The sequence below is a fragment of the Malus sylvestris genome, chromosome 9 (genome assembly GCF_916048215.2).
Source record: "Malus sylvestris chromosome 9, drMalSylv7.2, whole genome shotgun sequence".
NCBI lineage: Eukaryota > Viridiplantae > Streptophyta > Magnoliopsida > Rosales > Rosaceae > Malus > Malus sylvestris.
The window spans coordinates 13601113-13623220 of record NC_062268.1 but is presented as its reverse complement, the minus strand read 5'-3'; the positions used below and the strand labels follow the sequence as shown (position 1 = coordinate 13623220).

At 36.0% G+C, this 22108-nt stretch overlaps 2 long non-coding RNA genes across 2 annotated transcripts in view; one reads left to right on the top strand and one right to left on the bottom strand.

Annotated features, from left to right (window-relative positions):
• Positions 1 to 22108, bottom strand: part of LOC126582898 (uncharacterized) — a 53152-nt gene that overhangs the window by 8860 nt on the left and 22184 nt on the right. The gene's annotated exons all lie outside the window — the stretch shown is intronic.
• On the top strand, positions 18832 to 21464 carry LOC126582895 (uncharacterized). The gene is made up of 2 exons (XR_007609617.1): positions 18832 to 19441; positions 20999 to 21464. It is a non-coding gene; the product is annotated as an uncharacterized LOC126582895 (long non-coding RNA).

Sequence of the window (22108 nt, the reverse complement as noted above, 5' to 3'; positions counted from 1 at the left end):
AAAAATCACAATTTAACGGTTATTTTAGCTTCGATTTTGATGATTTTTTACTGCTACACTCCTTGACCTTATAAGAATGTAATGAATAAATTCGATCTTTAATTTAAATATTTATGCTGGTGGATTCCACAAAATCTTATTTTATACTTAATAGAAGTATAATATTAACTCTAAGTGTTTGTTTAATCTACCGTTTTGACGCAATATGCATTCTATGAAACTTTTTTCAACGATCCAACAGTCAAACTTATTTGTACACACTCCAAGATTGCATACGTAATAAATCGTAAAAAAACAAACATTCAAAGATTAGGTAACGGAACAAAAGTTTTCGACGGTTATAAAAGAAAAATCACAATTTAACGGTTATTTTAGCTCCGATTTTGATGATTTTTTACAGCTACATTCCTCAACCCTATAAAAATGTAATGAATAAATTTGATCTTCAATTTAAAATATTTACACTAGTGGATACCAAAAAATCTTATTTTATACTTTATAGAAGTATAATATTAACTCTAAGTGTTTGTTTAATCTACAATTTTGATGCAATATGCATTCTATGAAACTTTTTTCAACGAACCAACCGTCAAACTTATTTTTACACACTCCGAGATTGTATACGTAAAAAACAAACATTCAGAGATTAGGTAACGAAATAAAAATTTTCGATGGTTGTAAACAAAAAATCACAATTTAACAGTTATTTTAACTTTGATTTTGATGATTTTTTACAGCTACACTCCTCGACCCTATAAGAATGCATTGAACAAATTCGATCTTCGATTTAAAATATTTACACTAGTGGATAATGTTTTATACTTAATGGAAGTATAACATTAACTCTTAAGTGTTTGTTAAATCTATCAATTTGATAGGATATGCATTTTACGAAACTAGTTTCAACGATCCAACCATCAAATATGTTTGTATATACTCCGAGATAGCATGTGTAAAAAATTGTAAAAAAAAAAAAAAAACAAAACATTCAGAGATTAGGTAACGGGACCGTGAGTGAAAAAAAAATTTAAACCATTTGTTTATTTATTTATTTATTTTTAATCAATGTAACATTTTAAAATAATAAAATAGTCAATTTCTGTCGGTTATAACCGCCACCATTAACTTAGAAACTGCCAAAATATGTTAAAAATATTAAAAAAAAAGAATTCAAAAATACTGAGGGTTATAATAATTTTATGGTGGTTATATCCGTTAGGAAAAATCCGCCAGGAATTTATGTTGGATATATCCGACATAAAGTAACTTTAATCCGACAGTAAATAAATTATGTGTCAGATATCTTTTATCCGTCAGGATGACTTATTAACTGCCAAGATCGTCCGACACCTAAAGCTAATATTGTATTAGTGAAAAGGGTTGGGTTTAGGGTTCTAATGGGCTTGGGCTTGGGTTTGAATGCCCGGCCCAAGGCTTTGGGCTAAAGGACTCAGGCTTGTGGGTTTGGTTCAAGCCAGCCCGTTTCTCGCCGAGGAAGAAGGTCGAAGCCTCCTGTGCTTCGGTCGACGTTGAATCACCACCTTACCTTACGATCTACCTTTAGAATTAAAGGTACGAGAGAAGGGAAGAGGTTCGTACTTGCAACACACCGTGTGGTGGCCGGAGTTGGCCGAATTTTTGGCTCGAAAGTCACGGGCTCGCCGACTCACTTCCTGAGCTTTCTGTGCTTCACAGAGGATGAGGGAGCGAGAGAGAGTCGACACTGGGGGTGATGGTGGTGCCATCTCGCTATCGTTGTCAACTTTGGTGTGTGTTTATGCGTAGGTTCGGGGAGAGGGGGAGGGATCTACGAGAGGGAGAGAGTGTGACCTAAGAAAGAGTACTCGGGGGAGAAGAGAGGAAAGTGGGGGAGCTGCCATTTGGCAGTCAGAGAGAGTGAGGGTCAAGAGAAAATCCAAAAGGGGATCCGGATTGGGTAGAGGATAAGGGGCAAAAATGTAAATTCATAATTCCAGTAAATATGAAAATACAATTAATTTAGGGTGGGGTTTATCACATCTCGTGGCACTGAGATAAAAAACAATATTCGAAGCAAATACGTGTTGAATCCAATTTGGACTTTGTCCGAGTTTTGACACCAACAATCAAGTAGAATAAATAAAACACTAAATACAATTATGGCCGACCAAGGATGAGCATGTCCACGGCCTTATGGTCTTGTAAAATCCATCCAAGACCTTGTTAAATTACGACTCCACCTAACATGGAGGAAAGGGCCAAAGTCCTTATTAGAGAGGGTCCGTATCTAACAAGATGAAAAGGGACAAAGTCATTGTTTGAGTAGAAGGGTCCAAAGTCCTTAGTTAGTATTATTTAGTTTTATGGTATCTTGTAGACCTGGTAAACGAGTCGTATTTGTTACTTTCATGTTGTATTCGCTATTTTAATGAGTCATGTCGTATTAAACTCATTATCTTATCGTGTTCTTGATAGGTGACCTAATAATGACCAAATTTATTAATAGATCATGTCATTTTGTATCAGGTTAACGGGTCATGCAATAAACGATCATGTATGTCTACATCTTGCAAACAATATCTTATCGGGTTCTTAACGAGTGACCTGCTAATGACCCGACTTGTGAAGCGGTTCTTAACGGGTAACCCGTAACCTATTATTTTCATATCGTTCGTGCCATGTTAACAATCATGCAAAAAATTGACAGACCTAGTATTTTGCACCAAGAAAATAAGTAAAAAAAATAAAGGCCTAGTGGTTTAAAATGAATGACGAGTTTCTTGTCCTAGAGACATCTTAGACCCGCAATCAATCTTTCTGACCTAGCATTTCGGACAAGTGATGATGCTTCTGACACTGTTAAGACCCTTCTCAACCCTAAATCCATGTAAGGTGAACTTGCGATCCGAACCGAATAAAAGCTTACAAGCTCGGATCCAATATGCATGGAGGATAATTAAGGTAGCTTGCACATGACAGTATTTACAAATGAAAGGAGACTAGGGCAACTTCAACCAACCCGGAAGAGGATTCAAATTAGAGTAACGCTAGGTAGTAGGTAGACCAAAATTTTAAATCAAATTTACAAACTAAATAATGTATCAACAATAAGAAATAAGTATATTAACAATACTTAAATAATAATCTAATTATCAACAATCACACATTTTAATTTATAAAATTTGATTGAAAAATTTGAACTCATTAATTAACCTTGCCGGGGAGGGGGAGGGCACAGGGTGCACTAACCTTCCGAATCACGAAAGTTATTTTATTATTTAAATTATTCTTATTAGTTTAATGGCTATCTCCGTCTGCATTTCTGTATTTGCGTTATATTCTTCACTGTTGCATCTTCAATCAATTATCGTCTTTCATATGAACTCAAAAACACAAAAAACATAAAATCCAATGCCCCCAATGTATTGATCAGACCTAGACCAAGACGTGATTCCTGGGTCGCTCAATCGCTTAGCTTGGTCGGTACGTTGCATCTGTCATCCGTACACCAATCCCAAAGAATGATCAAATTCCTTCTTGGCGGCTTCCTAGGCTGAATAGAGGAAAACATTTTGTCAAACATATACTGGTAGACCTAGAAGGTTTTCAAGTAAAATTATAGTAATTTGTTCTAACCCGAGACATAAACAAAGACGAAGATAATCTTTCTAAAATAAAAAGATTCTAGAAATTTAAAGGACCCGATGTATAGATATACAAATAAATAAATAAAATTTATTATTTTAATACACCTAGGTCATTTATGACGTAAATAACAAGCATTCTAAAATTCTTTATCTTCAAGCTCTGAAATTTGATTTCACTTTCTATTGGAGCAAAACTCTAACTACCAAGGGCACAAACACGACTAAAAAAAGTATTTCTTTAAGAGTAAGATTAAAAAATAAAAAACTAAAAAAACACTATATAGAATTCATTGGTCCAAGTCCTTGGCACATGAGTGGTGGCTAAAATGGTTTGTCTTTGGCGAGGGCTTCATACATGGTTCATATGCGGTTTGGCCAATGCTACAATTTTAAGCAAGACAATATGCTCTAAATAAATAACGCTCCAAAAAGTTGCTAAACTCGTGAAGGATCGGCCTAACAACCAGTAAAAGGGCACGCGTCCTTATTAGAGTGGGTCGTATCTAACAAGATGAACTGGGACAAAGTCATTGTTTGAGTAGAAGGGTCCAAATCTTTCTTTGAGTGGGACCCAGCCCAGCAAAGAGGCAAAGGGATCAAAGTCTTGTTTGGGCCTAACTCGGCCTAGCAAAGCGAAAAATGGTCCAATCCTTCGCGAGGAAAACGAGAATTTTTTATTTTTATTTTTTTTTAACAAATGATATTATTTACATTAAAAGAAGGGGATGAGTTTAGCCACACTATGCTTGCAAGAGACCTTAGGGTGCGTTTGGTACGCGGGACGGGACGGGACGGAACGGGACGAGGCGTTCCGTCCCGCGTTTGGTGCGCTAAAAATGGGTGGAACGGGCTGTTCCACGGGACAGATTTTGGGTGTTTTTGCGTTCCACCTCCCCCCCTGGAACGGGTTTGTTCCACGTATGTGGAACACAATGTTTTACCATTTTAAGACAAATATACCCCATGTCTTTTTCAAAAATTACACCTTCGTTCCGTCCCGTCCCGTCCCGTTTCGTCCCGTCCCGTCCCGTCCCGTCTGCGTACCAAACGCACCCTTAAGGTTGAGTCGGGGCCGCTTCTAGATGGCCTAGGAACTAGAATTGTCCCGACCTAGTTAAAAACCACCTAACCCACTGCAAAATTAATTAGTATATTTAATTTTAGGGTATTTTGGAGATCTGGTAAACAAGTTGTGTTTTTTGTTTTTGTTTCATATACGTTATTAACAGGTCGTGTCATGTCAAACTTGTTATCTTAACGTGTTCTTAAAAATTGACCCGATAACGACATAATACTCACTTTCTGATTTGGCCTAATAAAAAAAAATGTCACATGTTCTTTGGTTTTTAAAGCACAAGAAAAATTAATAACATGTCAATTCTTTACTAGAGCAATAACATGTGTAAAAAAATATTGGACAAAATTAAAAGTTGAGTACACGCTTATGAGTACCCAAGTATTATCATTAAAAGTAAAGGATATCATTTGCAAAAGTTTTGTAGGTTATTTGAATAGAGTGATGCTAGGAGATCACATATTTATACCATGTCACATGATCTAGCAAATGTTTCATACAATCATTAGCCAATGAAATGAATTTATTAACTAACATGTCAAGTACACAGCAGTTGCTACATTAGAAAGTACATCAATGTGATACAAAATATGATTTCCCTAACCTTTATCATTTGGATATTAGGATATTTTTGGTATATGTTGGATTAAAAATATTCTAACAAACACTTTTTATGGAAGGTGCGGTGGGAGAGGGATGCATGCATTTTAACTTCTCATCATTATTTTATCTGTATTATACACACAAGAAACGTTTATATACCGAGTAGGGAAATGTTAAGGAGACTCTTTCAAAAGTGAGACTCTTCATAGACTCTTTGTCATCTCATGTTTTTGACACAATTCTCGTGTCAACGTTATAAAACATTGTGCCGAAAAAATAAGGTGACAGAGAACCCATAGAAGGTCCTTATTTGAAAAGAGTCTTCTTAATTATCATTTCTCTACCAAGTAATAGTACTATGTGACTTACCAACCAATTAGTCTATTAGGCAACGACTAGATGCATGTTAGCCAATAGAAAATATCCAACTACATGTTTATGTGCAATCATCTTTTTAAAGAGGAATTAAAAAGTATGTTGGTTACCATGCTTGAAAAACGGAGAGAGTGCAAGAAAACAGCAAGATAAATTTAGATAAACAAAAGATTGGGACCATTTACTATACTTCATTGTTTTCACCCAATTCCAAATTGGGACCAGCATTTGTATACAAAAAAGATCAGAAAATGCTGGACTATGTACATGCAAAAATTATTGACCAACCTAAAATAGACATTCTGGACAACATTTACACAGAAAGCATTCGAAAATGCTGGCCTACCGCCTATGTACATGCCCCAAAATATTGATCAACCTAGATAACAGATTGGGACCAGCATTTGCATACAAAATATTACAAAATGCTGTGCTATGTACATGCAAAAAATATTGTCTACGCTAGATCAGAGAGAGTTATTTACAAACCTAAAAATAAGAAAAACACTGTTTGATGCATATTTGATTAAAGGAGCAAAATAACATCAATTCAAAAGGAAGATTCAGTGTTCTTTCTGCGGCAAATGGACAGGAAAAAAGTTGATAACCGCATTTTGCATGGGACAAGGATTGTCTACCCTCCTAGTTGTGGTGCCCTTCCATGCCCTCATATTTTGTGCGGTCACGGTTAAGTCACGTCAATATTTTATATTTTTATTGTTTTTTGTCTTATTATCTCATTAAAAAATTAATATAAAATATTGACGTGGCTTAACCGTGACCGCACAAAATAGGAGGGCATGGAAGGGCACCATAACTAGGAGGGCAGACAATCTTTGTCCTTTTGCATGATCTGAAAAATACAATAAAACCAAGTGTTGTTTCAAGTAAGAAAATAGGGAAAGACAATGAGATAAAAGTACGTGGTATGTATTTTTTTTGTATAAGATAGAAACAAATAAAATGCTCTGGAGGAAAATTAAACAAACAATATTATATCAATTCGAAATAAAGTATTATGCTAAGAACGCTAAATTTCGACTGGAGTGAGTTGGATGGAAAGATCCTTAAATAATTGGAAAGTGAAAATAGATGTGTTTGATTTGTATACAAACAAATTAACACTTGCAGAACAAGTAAGCATTAAGGGTAGTTACCTAGTCTTTTTTGGAGGGACTTGAATATGTTTTTGCAGCAGCCGGAGATGATATATTTTTCAACAACTTTATAGGAACTTCATCAAAGTCTTGCGCATTTTCTTCTGAGATCTCTTCTACATCACTGTCTTAAATTTGTGACAAAAGTTGGCAGACATGAGTATAAGATAGTTTAAAGTTTGCACATTGCCAAAAAAAAAAAAAAAAAATAATTATTAACTGAGGAACGACCTTTGTTCAGGACGGCAAAAAGACATCTTCTAGCTAATTCTCTCTTTCTTTTGAATGACTGGGCACTTGTGTCAGGCGCAGAAGTAGAAGATAAAACTGTGGTTGAGGACACTGCGATATCTCTTAGCAAGTTCTGTGGAGTTGCTGGTTCTTATAGTTGAATCTTCAGAAACATTGTAAATCAAGACATCGTTCGTGTTCAACATGTTCTTCCTGGTTCCAAACCACAAATGAAAAATTTTCTTCTGCCCTATTTGTTCGTGGCTAGAATTTCCGTTGGGGATGTTTCCTAGCCGACGAGCACACAGCTCCCCGAGAGGTTGGTGTCGGCTAATGCTTTCTGTCGGGCTTCTGCTTATTGGCAAGCTTGTCGGGCAAATCTTGTTGGGCAAGGCTGAAAGAGAAGGACATGGTTAACTTTGAAATGTGCCTTTGTAGGGCCTTACGCCTTGAGGCTCACAATCAATATTAACTTTTAGGTGTTCAGGCGTGCCACTGCCATCTCTAGCATGGCAGATGTAAAACAGATGTTGAGTTTTAATTGTATATATATCTGAGAGGCTGTTTTAGTTATGAAATGTGCCTTTGTGGGGCCTTAGGTGTAGGCCTTGAGGCTTCCCACCAGAATCACTTCTATACTCAAACGTTCTACGATAATCATAATATAACAAAAATAAAACTAAGAAATAGGTCGATTACTTGCGCCCCAAGTAACTTCGGACTTCTTGTTATCAAAGACTGTCGTGGATGGGTTAAGTCCACATAAGGTTCTTTTTTATGCCTTGAGACCAAGGACTTTTGAATGATCAATCTTACATGCCCGAGGGTTTAAAACTTAGATCTGATTTAAGTTGTGACTACATATTCCAATCGGATTCAAGCACTGATGAGTCTTTTAATTATCAACTTGCGGGAACTAACTTGGATACAAATGGAAGTATACAACATATTACTAGACTTATGAATGAAAAGACAAAAAACAAAGAGGATCAGGCAAGGTTTCTCCTTGTCGGGCAAGATTGGTCATCTTGCAACTTCCTATCTTTGTGATTTATAGAGGGGCTTGAGCTTAGAAATAAGGATAGGAAAGAGTGTTTACAGAAAGAAATCGATACTACAACAAGATTTATACAAGGTAGCAGAGCTTTTACAAAGGCGTTGGGTGAAGGTTGATTTCGAAAGAGATGAAGGCTTGGGCTGACTACAGCTTCGTTGAAAGCAAATCTGGCTTGAGCAGAGTTTGTACTTGTATTTGTTTGTTTGTTTGAGTGTCCTCATCACCAAGTCTTTACAACTTGTGCCAAAGAGTTTCTCACCAGATTTACCAATAATCAAAGCGTTCATGTCATTGGTTTCGTCCTCGAGGACCAAGTATAGTTTGTACCTACGGATAAAAGTTTAAATTAAATAAGATTGATCATCAGATATATATTTCTTGAGCAAAGCGAAAGAAAATGTATTGACAAATACTGTTCACTGTTTAGTTTTCTTGATTAACATAGCTTTAAAATCAATTGATATGAAGTAAGTGAAAAATAATAATGAAAACTGATGGAAGAAAAGAATTTGTTTCATATATTTGACAAATACTGACAAATACTGTTCAGTGTTTAGTTTTCTTGATTAACATAGCTTTAAAATCAATTGATATGAGGTAACCGTAAGTGAAAAAGAATAATGAAAACTAGTGAAAGAAAATAATTTAAACAAATTATACCAGATGGTGGATAACTGTTTGAGTAAATAACAAATGCTGAATACTTCTAGTAAATAGTTAGTTTTCTCATAGTATTGTTTTCACCGATTGATAATTTAATCTGTGGCATGAAAAATAAATGGACAACACAGATTTATAAATCTGTCATAACACCAATATTTTGGTCAACTAATATGAACTTAGAACTTTCTAATACTGTTAAAAGTGAGATGTATAGGTTTTTCATTTTTATAGAGCAATAATTAAACTTTTGGTAAGAAAAACACATTATTGACACACCCCGATCCATATTGTCCACTAAGGCTCCGAATCGAACTGTGTTGGTCGACACCTAGAAGGTGACGAAGCCATAAAGTGTAGTGATGTGGAAAATGTGAATAAATTTAAGGGAGTTTTAACGAAAAGCCCACGGTACTGTTCACTTTAACGAAAAACCATATTTTTACACTAAAAAGTCAAACTTGGTACTATTCACTTTACCCTTTATTTTGTCCTTATCATTAAAACTCAAAGTTTTCAAGCCCTTTTCATTAGTTTTCCTTAAATTGAAACCTAAAAGTGCCTAAATACGATAGTGCACTGTGAGCGGAAATGAACTCATTTCACACGTGACATTAGAGCATAAGTAAAGTACAATAGAGTGGATTGAAAATCATACCATCGAAGGTAATCTTCAATACCAAGACTTGCCACGAATCCTCGTCGATACGAAAACTCTGCTTCTAGAACCTGGAGGGATAAAAACAAGAGTGAGTGGGCCTGACAATAAAACTTTAATAAATACCTTCTAAAAGATATAACATCTCGCTATAATACCTGTATAGGGTTCAGGAAATCATACTACATATAAGTATGAAATCAAATGTAAATCAATAGTAAATCCAAGAATATTCCAAATCACTACATATCGACAACAATATAATAAATCAAGTGCTCATCAATCTATGGTAACCCATGAGTCAAGAGTTGCCTAACGCAACCTGTACGACTCATAAATCAATCTATGATAACACATGAGTCGGAGTCGCCTAATGCAACCTGTATAACTCATAGGCAACCTGTACGACAGTGTCGGAGTTGCCTATTATTGCAACCTATACAACAATGTAGGAGTTGCCTATTATTGCAACATGTACAACAATGTCATTGAAAATCATACCTTCGAAGGTAATCTTCAATACCAAGACTTGCCATGAATCCTCGTCGATACGAAAACTCTGCTTCTAGAAATTGGAGGGATAAAAACAAGAGTGAGTGGGCCTAAAAATAAAGCTTTAATAAAGACCTTCTAAAAGATATAACCCATCACTGTAATACCTGTATAGGGTTCAGGAAATCATACTACATATAAGTATGAAATCAAATGTAAATCAACAGTAAATCCAAGATATTCCAAATCACTACATATCGGCAACAAATGAGTCGGAGTTGTCTATACAACCTGTACGACTCATAGGCAACCTGTACGACAGTGTCGTCTATACAACCTGTACGACTTATAGGCAACCTGTACGACAGTGTCGGAGTTGCCTATTATTGCAACATGTACAACAATGTCAGAGTTGCCTATTATTGCAACATGTACGACAATGTCGGAGTTGCCTATCATTGCAACATGTATGACAATGCCGAAGTTGCATAAAATATAAATATAGTCATGCCATCAATCAATCATTTCAAATAACACCATAAACTCACCTGAACTTACCTGTACATCATGCGTTCACCTTAGCACTTCAAGGGATTCACAACATTTATATGTAGGTAATATGCATATGGTTATACCATAATGCAATCTAAAACTCAACCATATCATAGTATTTTAGAATATACAAATATATATATGACATGGCATAAAATGCATAAATCAATTTAAAATCGTTTGTGGAATTATCAATGATATACATACGATAAAAAAAAAAGACCCACTCACCTGAGGTCCGCGCTACGACTCCCTAGCACGAACATCGAGACGTCATGAACGATCCTCACCTAGAACAATTATTCAGTCACGTCTCAGAACTCTTATCAATAGAACACATAACCTACATAAAACACATCCCAAGGACGTTCTAGAATGATTTGAGACCCATTGATAAAAAGTCAACCGTCGATCAAAGATCAACAGTAGGGTCCACAACCCTACGTAACTCAATCCAAAAGATCCGCATCTTGGATTTCTGATCTGTAACTTCCAAATATCCACATTATGCTTCTAAAACATCATACTAAAGTTTCATTACGATCCAACAGTTGAATCTCCGTCAATTGCCAATTCAGGTGGCGGTCAACGTTTTATTTTACAAAATTACAAATCCAATTCGGGAAGATCTGTACATCATATTCCCAATCCGTAAGTTTCTAATATCCTTAAATATTACATACTATAATATTAAAGTTTGGTGACGATCCAACGGTCGGATCATCGATTCACATAATGTTCAAGTAGCGGTCTTTATCAAAACTATGTTCAAATGATGAGATTTCATCAATCGGACTTCACCTATGGAATTGACGTGTCAAACTTAGCTTAGAAAGGTCAGGGGGTGACTTTCCGGATCAAGGGAAGTTGATTAAGGGTAGTTTTAGGTGGTGAAACTTGCCGGATCGGAGGAATCACCATCGAGCACCTCCGGTGCTCCGGTGGGGTTCCTCATGATTTTGGACCTAAAAACCCTCAAATATGGGTGGAGATGGTAGAGGGAAGGTCACTAAGTGTTTTGCAAGTGTTGGATGGTAGTGGTTCAACGAAAAAAATGGCGAAAATCGTCGGAGTTTGATCGGTTTGGGTGTAGGGGTACATTGCCCGACGGGAAGGTTTATTTTTATATAATTTTTAATTTTTTTCCCCTTCTCCCTTCCTGATTGTTTCTCCTTTATCTATCCTTGAAGCTGATTAGCTTCTTTCCCACAAGGTGGGAGTTCAAATAATTTATAAACTAAAATATAAATAACCACTTTCAAATGTCTGTAACTATACCGTTACAATCCGGACTAGCGAACAGCCTTCACTTATGCATTCATACCAACGAGTACTACACAAATACGCCAATAGAATAAGTCATACGTTCCTCTAGACGATGGTCAACAGAAGTCAAAATCCTTGCCTTTAGGGCATTTTCGTCAATTCCCTCGATTAAAATAAAAGAAAAACGTAATTTTAAGGACAGGTTGTCACATTATTATAGGTTATGACAGCAACAATTTTAACTAATAAGAAGCAATGCATTTTTAATTGTATAATATTGAGATTTTAAAAATTATCACAAACCAACAATTTTAGCCAATAAATAGTAGTATAAGGGACAACCAAAAAAGAAAAAACAATGTAAGAAATATTTTGCACAACAGGTGATAAAATTTAATTATAAGATGTTAAAGATTACCAAGGAGTTGGTAGTTGGTTTGCATGTTTTTGGCAGATCAGTTGCTTGACAGATGCTTTGTAGAGAAATATTTCGTTGTTTAAAATAATTTAACAAAGATTTGGATGAGCAAGATTAATAAATAATATTTTTAACCAATTGTGTGAACATGCAATCAATATTTTTAACATAAGATAAACAAATTTGTATAAATCCGGATCTAAAAGGGCTAGCTCTTCAATTGTGACTTTCTTTGCTGTTTGTAAGGTTTGAGCTTCACTGTCTTGTTTTGTAGAGGGTGCTAGTATTTTTAGAGGCTCTGTGCACTTGGAAAAGCTGCAGAGTTTAAAACAGTACATTAGTTCATACATTTTCTGAGAATTGCTTTTATTTTATTGTAAGAGCATATAACAATTTTTTTTATATATAAAAAAGCTGTAAACACACTTACACTGATTTATTGAAAACACTGTAAAAAAAAAAAAAAAAACAATAGCAAACAGATTAGCTTTTAATCAAGTCACTGATTTCCTGCGAAATGAATGATGTTCTAATTTTCTGTTTACCAAATTGTAAAAAAAATAAATATTGAAAGTGATAAAACAATTGAAAAGCATTGTTTTATTTGTGTGCATACATACAGAAGAAGAGTTGTGATGCAATTTCAGCAAAATGCTTGCCTTTAAATGAAATGCTGTTACGAAATTTTCAAACATATACGAAGAGCGATAGGAAATAGTCTTAACACCATTGTTTAATTGGTGTGTATACATGCAGAAAACGAGCCGGCAAGCAAATTCAACTAAACTTACTTTTGTGAAATGCTGTAAAAAAGTGATCAAAAGAAGTGAATTTATTTGGCCAACATGTTAAGAAAATATTAGTAGAGCATGTATTAGATATTATTTGAATATAATAAAAAACTTTAATAGTAAACAGAGTAGTTTCTAATTAAATTAAATACCTGGGAACATCTAGACTTTTAAACTTGTAAAAATCACGACAATCGGCAGAGACAATGTGACACACCCCGACCAAGATCAAGGCATGCTAGCCGTCATTTGAGGGTGACGTAGCCATGTGCACAGTATGGAAGCATTAAGGATAAGAAATATACGAATAATTAAAATCGAAACTACTAGAGTGCACTAGAAAGCGAGAAGTGTTAGGAGTAAGATACAAAAGTAAATACTCATAATCAGAGCATAGAAAGTCTAGGTGCAGTCCAGTAGGACAAATACTAATCATACAATACCATAAGATGTCCCACAATTATTTTGATAGGTCAGAACCGCCGAAATCCTCAAGGCCACCGATAGCAAGCTTACCTAAAACCTAGAGGGGCGCAAAACAGAAAACGTGAGTGGGCAAAAACAAATGTTTTACAAAACCATTTCATTTATCAACATTTCTAACCCCTCGCTGTAAAACATGTATAATTTTTCCTAGAATCAGAAGATAAGCATATACATAAATATATATGTAAATATATTAATTCAAATCATGCTTCACAATATCATATTCATATGTATGCTATGCCAAGATATAACAAAGTAAGCAATTCAGGTGAGAATAATTTCATATAAATATAACATGTTAGCCATAACCCCTATGGTAGTCTGTACGGCTGAATTCATAACTCAAAAGTCAATCTAGCCGGAGTCACTACAATGACCTATACGGCATTATACTGCACAAGAGTCGGAACCAAATGAAAAGGTATGTACGACAATAATGGGTGTAATATAATCATGCTCAATACTACTCACACATAATAGTTGGGCGATAAATCACTAGTCACCTACGAGTCAGAACCACCTAAGATGGTCTATACGATAAGACTGTGCACCAAAATTGGATCCAATATGAGCATATGGTGCGAGAGGTGACATAATAAATAGGCCTGTGCCATATCTCTGGCTAAATCACAATCACCCTAGGTGCAGTTCTATGAGCTCAACATTATTCAATCACATATCGCACCATTGATAATTCACATAACCAAACATAACTCACCTGAGCTTACTTGAGCATCCACAGCACCACAATTATATATATAATGCATCATATACCAATTCATATACGAAATATAAATTCATATGCATGACATTTAAGGCATACTTTCATTTAAACACATATTTATGGGAAAATATCAAGTATATAAATATATATTGAAAACCAAAAGCCCACTCATTGGTATGTCGAAGGGTCGTAGCCCCCGAGTCGCCCTTGAACGCGCTCGTCCTTGAGATAAGTCTCACCTATATGCGAATTAACTATAAAAACGTTATTTAAAGCACATAGGCAAAATTAGCTAATAACTTCTCATACAATACTCAAATGGGGTGTTTGAATATACCAACGTGATCTACACAACTCCACGAACATCCCCATATTCTTAGAATAATTTTTTGACCACCCACGCACCGGCCAAGGCACGGCAATACTCGCCCTCACGAGTGGCCACGTGACAGGCATACTGACGGCGTCAGTCAACGCCGTCAGGTATATATCGGGAATATTCTGTTAATTCCTAATGGAATTCGTCCAAACTAACTGACGGCATCGGAATATTTCGTTAGACTTGACGGAAGATTCCGTCGTCTCCTACCTCTGAACTCCGATGACCGTCGCTGACACCAGAAAACTGGAAAAATTTTAAACCGTGATATCTCGTCCATTTTTGCACCATTTTTCACGATCTTTAGGCCAAAATGAAGTTCATGAAGAATAGAATAAGTTTATACCTCTTTCAAGCCTAAAAAACCACGGGATCTCGCCGGGAAAATTCTAGAAAAACCAGCCAAGGTTGAGACTCACTATCCCGACGTCCAAAACACTCAAACGATACACCCCGAGCTTCGTGACAGCCTTCTAAAGCTCCCTATGAGCTTGAAATCCCCTAAAAGCCTCACAACAATTAGTGCATAAACAATACCTCATTCGGGGTTTGAGTTTTCACGTGATTTCGAAGGTGTTCTTACCTGAAAATGGTACATTTGAACTCGTATGGTCCTCATGAACACAATGAGGTGCTTCACACCCTCGATCTGTCACGTTTCAATGGGTTTTGGGTGTCGTCCGTACGAAGAAGGAGGAGAGAGAGAGAGAGAGAGAGAAAGCACGGGAAAGAAGAGAGAGAATGAGGTTTGTGTGTGTGTGTGTGTGTCCCACATGGTCACCAACCAACCAAGAACATGACATCCAAGTACCAAAATATGCACACACACATACACTACAATTTCAACGTCTAAGGATAAAACCGTCCTTTCACGTCCTCGAGAATAAAATAATACATATCTCCGGGACGGGCTGTGACACAATGCTTCAATTGACAAAGAAGCAAAATTTCGAGCAACATCTGGCCACAGCGTAACTGTCAGCTCTTATTTTTTGTGAGAGAAATTGTATTAAGAAAGCTATGAGGAAGAGAGTTGGCCAACAATGTAAGCATCAAACAATTCTTTAATAAAGACAACGTTTTAATATTTTGCAATGTAGATAAAACAAATATAATAAACAATTTGTCAAGCAATAAGAAGGAAGGAATAACCTAATGTTTTGAATCACTATGTCACACTTAGGTTTGATTCTTTGATTAACTTGTTTGGGCTTCAAATGTGCACATCAGTTATACGACCCATGATATCTTCCAGTTTGACAAATAACACTAGTACAAAAATCTATTTGCGCGACGGAAATTTATGCAATGGAGCAAATTTCGTCACGCAAAGTGTGTTTACGCGACGCTAAACACAAAACATCACTCAAATGTCTTTTGCGCAACGGAACTTTGCACGACGAAGGTGGCTTTGTGCAAAAGACATTTGTGGTATCCACTTGTGTAAATATTTTAAATTGACGATCAAATCAGTTCGTTGTATTCATATAGGGTCAAGGAGTGTAGTTGTAAAAAAATCATCAAAATCGGAGTTAAAAGAACCGTTAAATTGGGATTTTTCGTTTATAACCGTCGAAAAGTTTTGTTCCATTACTTGATCTCTGCATGTTTGTTTATTGCTATTTTTGGCATATGCGATCTCGACGTATATACAAACAAGTTTGACGATTGGATTGTTGAAACTAGTTTCGTACAATGTGTATCCCATCAAAACAATATATTCACTAACACTTGGAATTTATTTATAGGGTAAATTACATAATAACCTCTCAGGTTTGAGGTTTATTACAACTTCATACAATATCTTTAAAACATTTTACTTTCATACCTCATGTACTATTTTATTTCAAAATAATACATCCGTTACATTTGTCATCTATTGGTCTGTTAAATGCTGACGTGGCTGCCACATTTGTGCTGATGTGGCTGCCACGTAGCAAAAATAATAATTTTTAATTTAAAAAAAAAAAACCTCAATCTTCCAAAAAAAAAAAAAACAAAAACCCTTAGAAAACCTAGATCCTACCTCTTCCCCCCCAGTCGCCGAAACCCTATCCCCTTAGAAAACCCAGAAGCAGCCATTAAGACCCCCATTCCCTTAAATTTCCCAACACACTCTTCCTCTCACTCTCACTCTCACCCAGCACCTTCCTCACACCCCAAAAACCATGAAAGTACCTTATCTTTCCTCCTCTGTTTCCCTCGACCTCTCCCATGCAACCTCTTCGGCCAAATCCCACCACAAATCTGCCGCCTTTCTTCACTAATCCACCTCAATTTGAGCGGCAACGCCTTCCACGACCCTCTCCAGCCCGCCATTTTCAAGCTCTACAACCTCAGGATCCTCGACATCAACCACAACGACTTCAAGTCGGATTTCCCGCCAGGGATTTTGAAGCTCAATGGTGGTGGTGTGTCGTCGGTGCGTGTGTGGTTATGTAAATGGGTGCGTGCGTGGGTGTACTGTCGGGTAGAGAGTCCGAGAGAAAGATAGAGAGTGAAAGAGTGAGAGAGAAGAGTGAGAGATCCGAGAGAGACTCAGGAATGGATTATGGGTAGGGAGGGGTGAGGGATATAGGTATCCCTTTTTTTTTTCCCTTCTTCTTCTTTTTCGGCTTTTTTTTTTCTTTTTTTTCTCCTCTCTTCTTCTTCTTCTTGTTGCAAGTTTCTAGGGAGGTCGCCGGGGGGGGGGGGGGGTGGGTGAGGGGTGATTCAAAAAATATTTTATTTGCCACGTGGCAGACATTTGGCATCCAGGTGGCATATATGTGGCAGCCACATCATCATTTAACAGATTAATGGATGGAAAATGTAACGGAGGTACTATATTGAAATAAAATAGTAATTGAGGTATGAAAATGAAATGTTTTGAAGTTGTTGTATGTGATTGTAATAGATCTCAAATTTGAGGGGCTACTATGTAATTTACCCTTATTTATACTTTCATTAAGTATAACATTTTTCTTTTGTGGTATCCACTTGTGTAAATATTTTAAATTGACGATCGAATTAGTTCATTGTATTCATATAGGGTCAAGGAGTGTAGCTGTAAAAAAACATCAAAATCGGAGTTAGAATAACCGTTAAATCGGGATTTTTCGTTTATAACAGCCGAAAAGTTTTGTGCCGTTACTTGATCTCTGCATATTTGTTTATTGCAATTTTTGGCGTATGTGATCTCGACGTATATACAAACAAGTTTGACAGTTGGATCGTTGAAACTAGTTTCATACAATGCGTATCCCATCAAAACAATATATTCACTAACATTTGGAGTTTATTTATACTCATTAAGTATAACATTTTTCTTTTGTGGTATCCACTTGTGTAAATATTTTAAATTGACGATCGAATCAGTTCGTTGTATTCATATAGGGTCAATGAGTGTAGTTGTAAAAAAACATCAAAATCAGAGTTAAAATAACTGTTAAATCAGGATTTTTCGTTTATAATCGTCGAAAAGTTTTGTGCCGTTACTTAATCTCTGCATGTTTGTTTATTGCGATTTTTGGCGTATACAATCTCAATGTATATACAAACAAGTTTGACGGTTGGATCGTTGAAACTAGTTTCGTACAATGTGTATCCCATCAAAACAGTATATTTACTAACACTTGGAGTTTATTTATACTTTCATTAAGTATAACATTTTTCTTTTGTGGTATTCACTTGTGTAAATATTTTAAATTGACGATCGAATCAATTCGTTGTATTCATATAGGGTCAAGGAGTGTAGCTGTAAAAAAATCATCAAAATCGGAGTTAAAATAACCGTTAAATTGGGATTTTTCGTTTATAACCGTCGAAAAGTTTTGTCCAGTTACTTGATCTCTGCATTTTTTTTTTGCGATTTTTGGCGTATGCGATCTCGAAGCATATACAAACAAGTTTGATGGTTGGATCTTTGAAACTAGTTTCGTACAATGCGTTTCCCATCAAGTTTAATGGTACATATATTTACTAACTATATTTTAATTTATTTATTTTGTACTTATAACACTTAAGAAATTGAATAATATATATATATGTATGTATGTAAAAAAAATTATTGTGGGATTTATGTAAAAAAAAAATTGAATTTGAAAGGAAGAAAGTCACATTTTCAGTAATTTTTATAATAATTTAAAAAAAAAATACCTTACATGACGCCTTAATGTGGTTGTCGTGCAAACGTGAAATTGTATACCTATATCGCGTCAGTTGTGATAATTTTGGCGGGACAATAGTAAAAAATTCGTTTTTTTTTTTTTTCAAATTTCCAAGTTTGGCCCCAACTCTTTCTTCCTCTCGTTAATCTTAGGCCCCGTTTGGGATTGAGGTGATTTTAAAAAAAGCCACTGTGAAAAAAAGCTGAGGGTCATTTTTGTGTTTGGTAAACTGAAAAAAAAAGGGCTTATTTTGGAAGCTGCTGTGAGAATAAGCTGAAAATCAAAGGAAAAGCTGAAGCTGCTATTTGCTGCTTTGAAAAAAAGCCAGTTTTTTCAAAGCACACGGAGCTACAGTGCTCCTTTAATGAAAAGACACACTATCATCCTGCTTTTTTTTCCAAAAGCACTTTCACAAAAAAGTTTACCAAACACTCTACTGGCTTTATTTCACAGCCGCTTATTCTCACAGCACAGCCGCTTATTCTCACAGCAGCTTTTTTTCAAAGCACAGCAATACCAAACTAGCCCTTAGACTCTCTCTCTACCTTCCCAAGTTTGGACCCTCACTAAGGCACTCTCGCTCTCGTTAATCTTAGACCCTCACCTCACCCTCCTTGCCCTCACTCAGTCACTCTCTCTCTCGACATCACCCTCCTCGCCGATTTCTCTCATCCTCCCACATCAGACAAGTGACTCACCTATCATCCCTCACCTCACTGTGCACCGATTCTCCCCCAAATCAGGTAAATTTAATTTAGGGATGGAATTCTAGATTAGGGTTTGTGAAATTTAGTACTTGGAAGATAAAGTATACTATATACTGAGGGTTTAGAGGTTGAAATTTAATTTAGGGCTTGAAATTTAGGGGTTGAAATCTAATTGCATCCGGAATTGGATTCCATCTTTTGCTTTGGTTCATACTCTCGAAGGGGATATGCTTCAAGGTCCTGTTCTTGGATTTACTTCCAGTTACTGGAGTATTTCAAAAAGTCGAGTGGGCGAAGAGAAACCCTAATCCTTAGGATTACAATCTACCGTCATCTCCCTCTTTGGCATATTCTCTCACCTATCTCAGACCAATCAGTTTCTTCAAGAATAACGCCTATGATGTATGATTTGTGTTGGTTTTTGCTTTCAATTGCTAAACTTCATAAGTAGTAATTAAATAATTATATGCTTTCATCTCATTTTACGTGTTTTTTAGTATTTTTCTGTGTTCTGGATATGTACTCATATGGTCATTTACATAATCCTCCATGGACTTGTCTGTGCTGAATTGTTGTCCCTAACCTGTTTGACGAAATGCCTCAACAACTTTGATTGAGTTGGATTATTGGGTAATTATACGAAACTACTACTCCTCTATTCAGGTCCACCATCTGCTCGACATAATGCTCTTGCAATTGAAGTTTACTGATCTTTAATCACCACTTTAAAAGACCATGTAAAAGATGATATATTAATGTGCCAAAAGAAAAAGATAGATGTGTTATTTGAATGCAGAGTTGAGTTGGTTGTGGGTTCTGTGGGATTCTTAAAATGGTAATGTTTTACTATTTATGCATGGTGGGGAGGGGCGGGGGTGTTTCCTCAAAGAGTGATGCATTTCACCCATCGAAAAAACTCAAATGTTGGGTTAGATGAGGCGTGTAAGTATCACATTTGTTTTCTTGTAAGTATCACTTTTATTTTCTCTTAGTCTACAAATCACAAAATATGTTGTATGTTTGCTCAATTTTCTGGTTGTTCAGGCTTGATTCAACCTTAACAGAACATAGTGCATTTTCTTGCAAACCATGTATCTGGGATGTGCTATATATTGGTTTTGATTACCTTATCTCTCAGTTTTTTTAATTGACTTTACATTTTCTTTTTCATTTGTTTTATGCAAAAGAACTGTTCATTACTTTATCTCTTTGGTTTTTGCATTTTCCATTTTCCATTTCATGGACTCTAAATCCGGGTCATAATTTGCAAATTCTTCTGGAATTTGGTGGGGAGTCCTTATCACTTGTGGGGGTAAAAACGTGCTTCTGTCACTTAGTAGTTTTGATGCATATATTATGTGGGGTATATGTAACAGTGAAGCATCAAGGTGTCACAAGTTAACTCTTTTTAGGTTTGACTCTTTTTAATCAATCATGCTGCCTTGGATTCATTACACTTTTTAATCTTTGGTTAATGTTTGTTCAGTTTTCTTTGCTTTTTTCACACATGGTTTATTTTTTCAATTTTCTTTGCTTTTTTCTTCTAGTTTCAAATGCAAGAAATGATTAGTTTCTAATGTTATATTTTTATAGTTCAAAAAGTGTATAGATGTCGCAGTTGATCACTCATCGTTAGAGTGTGACCAATGCGCCTCCCTCATTATCAGCATCTACTGCTCCAGCAGTGAGTGCTCCATTGATTAGGGAGCCTACACCCCTTGCTGAGGCTACTTCTATGGCGTCCTAGGTGCCCGTCTCATCGACATCATCAATTTCGGAAGAGCAAATGAGGGTGCAGCTGATGGCCCAGGGTGAGGAGATGAGGACCTATGCCGGGATGGTTAAAGACCTTGTACAAGCCATACAGATGTCCGGCCTCCAAATCTCGCTACCAACATCTCATCTTGCTCCACCTTCGACCTCAGAGCCACCTTACCTTGCCGATACCTAGTAGCCTAATGTATTAAGCCTAGTTCACTTGTAGTTTTTTCTTTTTTGTTTGAACATCTTGTATGTACATTTTCATATATTTTACAATTAAATACTTTTGCTTGGTTAATTAATTATTCTTAAGAATTTAATTACAATATTTATCAAAAAATAAAAAAAAATGGCCAAAACTACGCCCTCACTTTGCGCGTCGTTCGTTGCGCAAAGCCACTTTGCATGGTAGGACGTGCGTCGTGCAAACCCTACCGTCACTGCCTTGGCATGACGATTAGCGCGCGAAGAGGTTGCGTTGCGCAAACCCTTAGGCAACGATTTTTGACTTTGTGTGACGAAGCTACCGACGTCGCGCAAAGTGTATTTTTTTTTTACTAGTGTAAAGTAGTTAAATTGTAAAAAATACATTGCATAGAACAATGTCAAAAGTTTTTAGGTAAATTACACCAAACTATTTCAACTTTGGGTCGAACAACAATCTCATACCTCATGTTTTAAACATTGCAATGTCATACATCAACTTATGAATTCGTTGCAATGTTAGAAAACCCTCCTTTGTATGAATTAATGAATAAGAGTTTCTCAAAGGTGTTCTCTTGTATTTGTAACTTGAAGTTACCGTAATATTTCTTGGAATCTACATAGAGAAATACAGAGGTTGGCTTTATTTAACTTTCGTGAAATGATATTTGATCTTATTATTCATTAATGTGGTTAAACATTAATATTGTGCATCTTTGGTTCATTAAAATGTGAATT